Source organism: Hylaeus volcanicus, chromosome 7 (genome assembly GCF_026283585.1).
Source record: "Hylaeus volcanicus isolate JK05 chromosome 7, UHH_iyHylVolc1.0_haploid, whole genome shotgun sequence".
NCBI lineage: Eukaryota > Metazoa > Arthropoda > Insecta > Hymenoptera > Colletidae > Hylaeus > Hylaeus volcanicus.
This window is the reverse complement of record NC_071982.1, coordinates 1,349,825-1,354,936: the sequence shown is the minus strand read 5'-3', so window position 1 is coordinate 1,354,936 and position 5,112 is coordinate 1,349,825.

Genomic DNA, 5,112 nt, shown 5'->3' with positions numbered 1-5,112 from the left:
TTCTCTTCGAGTTTACCCGATTCCTCCTCGATTCCCCCTGATCCTCGTCGATCGCGTGTTCCCGCCTCTGGAGAACCGCAAACCTTTCTCTCACCCCCCGATTCCGCGCGACGGAATCGCGACTAAAATGTGGCACAAGGTCTCCGGGGTATTCTTCGGGGGTTCACAGGTTCCGGGAAAGGGTGCCGTGGTTAACGGACCGCGCATAACGAAGCGGGAGCCACGTAAAATTCGTAGGCGAATGCTCTTTAATTAGCACGCCGCAATGGGCGTCGCGTCGCGGAACCAGAGGATGCGGCGGTAGAAGGGTGTTGGGGGGTTGGAAGGAAAAGGAAGAAGACGACGGCGTAGGTGAAGCGGAGGAGGAGGGTGAGCGGGGGGTGAACGAAGGGGTCGCGCGGGTGGTCGGGCGATGGAAGCGCGGAGAGACTTAAATAATTATCGTTTCGAAGCCGCCTCGCGCGGGAACGCGGCGGGTTGAGGCCGCATCTGTTTCTGATTATTAATTAATATCAACCAACCCGAGGCCGTGTTCGCATGAGCGAGCTCTCTCGTTGCTCTCTCATACCTAGCGCAGCCCAGGCCTCGATACGCGCTGAAACCGTACCCCAGGCCTCGCCTCTGCTCCGTGCACGCGTGGCCCACGCAGGCACGGGATTCTCTCTCTGCGCGCGATCTCTACCCCGGATTTTGCGCGTGCACGCTGGATGCGCGACGCTCTCTGAGCGAGACGGACGCTGGACCAGAGTGAAATCGAGCGATTCTACAGAGTGTTAACAAACGTGTGGGCGCTTTTTGGAGATTTTGGTCCTGACAACGGTATAACCGTACCACGTTTTAAACTCGTCTGACAGTGACTAGGTTGGGACGGTGAACGTCGCGTCACCCATATCTCTGTTTCTTAAGCCGGCGACAGACTTGCAACAGAACATTGTAATGTAACGCGAGCATTTCTTGCGCTCGGTTCGCGCTCGAACGTGCTCCATTGGTTTGTCGGTTTTTTGACGAACCTCTTTGATCGTCTACTTTTCACCGAACTGAGTAGGAAGCATTGAGAGAGAATTCAGCCGAGAATTCAAAGCGAGCATTCGTGATTCCAAAAAGGACCTTGTAATGTAACGTTGGTGTCGAACCATAAAATTCGTGCCGAGCAGTTACATTACAGCGTTCTGTTGCAAGTCAGTCGCCGGCTTTACAGGCATCGCTCTGTACTAAGTTCCCCCCTCTACTATTCCTTAATGTGTCACGCAAGGGCTCAACGCAGCTGATTTCTCTCAACTTATGGCAACCCTGGTCAGACCTGTAAACCTCAGCTGTAAACCTCAGCTGTAAACCTCAGCTGTAAACCTCAGCTGTAAACCTCACCTGCTTATATCTCGATAACAAACCCTTAGATCGCAAAATGATAGAGGACTTTTCGATTCGTACTAATGTCAGGGATCGTACCCCACTAAGAAGGGGCCACGTGTTTGTTAACAGCCTGTATATTCATATGTTGCGCAGAAATGAACAGAATGTTCGCCAGGCATTAAAATTAATGAAACGAACGGAACACGCGTTTTAACGAAAATGTATGTGGGCGATCAGGCGGAAGCATGCTCTCTCGGACATGGAGCCGAGAACACGCAAACGCCCCCCGGGCTTCGAATATACGAATACATATCTAGCCGTATACCCTTGCTCTTTCTATTACATTCGATACCCTTCATCGCCATCCGCGTCCCCCTCCCACGGCGCCCTTTTTGCGTTCCTATTTCACCAGGCAGCGAAATCGATGGAGAACATGCCGTTGATTTCATTTGACTACGGTGCGACCATCTTTTTCGGGGCCCTCCTCTCTGCATAGCAGGTTGGTGCACAGTGAGCCTGAAAGGTGATTTTCTGTTAGTGTTTAGGGTTGTAAGTAGCCTACTCTTCCGAGTACACTTGTTCTTATTCGGTTATAACTTGGTACTAATAATAAATGAAGGTTTTCATAATTAATCATTTTCATAACTAATATTTATCTTATTCGTTCATAACTCGGTAATGTAGAACATCCTAGTGGATAAAAGAGGCGCTGCTGTTGGTTATGTAGAGCACTCAGTTGATAAATCCTTCGATCACCTAGGGCCCTACATCGCCGACAAGGTACTCTGCGTTACGAAAAGTTTAAAAAGACATGTTTACAGGGTCAAAACAACACAAAAATTGAAATTGTTAGTGTCTATGTATGTGATATAGTAATCGTTTATCGTCGAGGAATCCTATCGAGTGGTCCTACTTTTCATGCACTTTTACACATCCAATTTCAATTTTGTGTTGTTCTGACCCTGTAAATATGTTTTGTAAACTTTTTAAACTTTTGGTAACGTAGAGTACCCTGTCGGCAATGTAGGATCCTAGGTAATTGAAGGATTTATCGAGTGCTCTACATAACCAACAGTAGCACCTTTTTTATCGACTGCGCGTTCTACATTACCGAGTTATAAACGAATAAGAAAAGCATTAGTGATGAAAATAATTAATTACGAAAACCTTTATTTAGGAACACGGAAAGGTTTTCTGTTGAAGATGGACTTCTATTACACCCCTTCCATAGTAAACGTTTCATATATCGAATCAGTGGCTAGTAGGATGCCGATTATTAGTTGGATTTCCATTGTTTGTAACTTCCTTCTCCGACTCTCGATTATTCGGACAAGCGGTCGGAAACTCTTGCAGTGGAAACGCGAATGTACAGCTACCGATTCGCTGTATTAAGTTGTCCACTTGCCCGAACAATTGACGTTCCATGGTATCGGTTGTCATCGACTCTGGTCCAGTAGAACAATGGCGCGGCAGGAGCCACTGGTTCAGCCTTGCCAGTCTGAAAATAATAATGATATTTTTGTTAAATGAATATCGAATGTATCGTGTGAAAAGTAAGAACACTGGCATTAAGAGGGAAGCCCTTTTGCTCATCTTTAGTATTATTATATGATTCATTAATACATTTCTGTAAACTTACAACTATGTGTAATTTAGGATATTTCTACATAAAAAAATTGCGACAAATACTCTGAAAAACGTCCTTTCGAATATCCTACATCTTACTACCAGAAAATTTTCCGGTTGTCCAAAATTAATTCACAAGTACGCACATATATGAATATATTTACGAGCCTACATGCAAAAAGGCCTTCCTTCGGTTGTTCTCTTCTTCCTAACGTGTCTCACGAGTATAAAGAAAGGCGGAACCACGTAAAGCGAGACTCGTTCGTAAAGTGAGACTACGTAAAGCGAGAGTACTTGTACCAAAGCGATGGCCGTATCTAAATCGCAAATTTTAATATCTCGCGGCCCTCTTGCGCGACAACAGGATGAAAATTGTTAAAAGAGAATTTACCAGGAATTCGAGGGAGCCATTTCCGGTTCCGGCTTTCGGAACGTATTCGACGAGGACCGGTACTTATGGCCCTCCGAACGAAGGCGACACTTCGTCGTGATTGCGAGCGACGGAGGGTGAAAAAACTCCACCACCCCCTTTTTACACTTTTTGCCACTCTTGTAGGCGACAGCGACGGCAGTAAGCGCGAAGACGCGACGAAGAAAGGAAACGGAAGGGGAACCCCGGACGTAAACCGACGGACTGCTGATTAGTCGCGAGTTTTCGCTCGTTTTCTTCGCCTTCTCGACTCGAGCCTGACGAACGTCGACCGTACAACGAGCTTGAATAAATATTTCGACCCCTGGTAGTCCATTGCGTGTCTTTTAACGCGCAAGCCATTTATTTTTCAGCTCGGAAACAAGGATAATCGTACACTTTATTGGAAGAAACAACGTTAGGTTCGCCATTTTGAATTTACAGATATAGGATCGTGTGGCTTTATTAGCGAATATTGCTTTAATCGCTCATACCTGTCGCATTCGCGTTCACTCGCAGATATTAGGTTGTCCCAAAAGTTTCTTCCGTGACTTGCACTCAGTTATTTTGTGTGGCAATGTTTATATAAATAGACAACCTAATTCTTAGATGTTAATGTTGCAACAGTAACGGACCAAAATGAATCGTACGCGATTCAATAATGTAACATTAGACACAAAATATTGTGTATGTATTACTTATTAATGAAATGGAAGAAACTTTTGAGACAACCTAATATATCTATACTATGTAGTATAACTACCTAAATCGCTAACGTTCGTTGTTTTAGTACGTAAAAAGTGGCGTCCAAAAGTATCTGCAATAAGGCAGTGAATTTTCTCGCGCACGCGTCAAATAGGTTCTCTTTGCTTACGCTGTGGTCGAAGAGATTCTGTACCTCCTCAAAACAGAAGGCGCCCTTCCAAGTTTCTTACAGCTCGAAAACAATTAAATAAATAAACGAACGAGACCGAGGAGACTTGGACGCGTTCCCTCGGAAGAGGAACGTCGAAAAAGGAAAAAAAAAGAAAAAGCGAAAAGCCGAAATAGAAGCGGAAGACAGATGAAGGGGAACCCCGAGGAGAGCGTCGCTGGAATCGCTCGGCGTAGGGTAAATAAAGTTTTAAATTTCCGCAGTTCCTTTCGCGTTTCTCTCCGGTTGGCGCCTCCGCTATCTGCATAATATATCTCTAATGTGACGGAGGGGAAAAGAGGGTGGGAAAAGTTGCCTCCGACCGGTATAATGTAAGAAGAAAGGCGGGAGGGCTTCTGGCGGTGGCGGAGCCACCAGCTACGCGGCGGATCCTCCGAGAAACCGGCCCTCGCGGGAGGCACGGTGCTTAAATAACGCGAGTTTGGATTTATAGTAATACTTTTATGAAATAATGTTAGTGGCGGATATTAAGGCAGACACTGGGAGCGTCGCTGGCTGAGCGCCATCCCCGTGGGGCTCTTCCTCCCTTTCCACCGTGTTCCTCGACTTCCACTCGGCCCCGATTCTCCTTATTTTCCTTCTGGTGCGCCCGTGAAAAACTTCCGGCGGTCTTTCCGCTTCTATCGGCGACTCCGCCGCGAATCTGTTCGTTACGAGCTCGATTCGGGGGAACTACCTTTGCTTCTCGAGAGATACGACGCTCTGTATCGTCTACACGGAGGGAAACGAGGGTAGAGATCGCGAAACAAACTTATTTCTCGTTTTATTATTAATTGTTTGCCGATTCGGAATT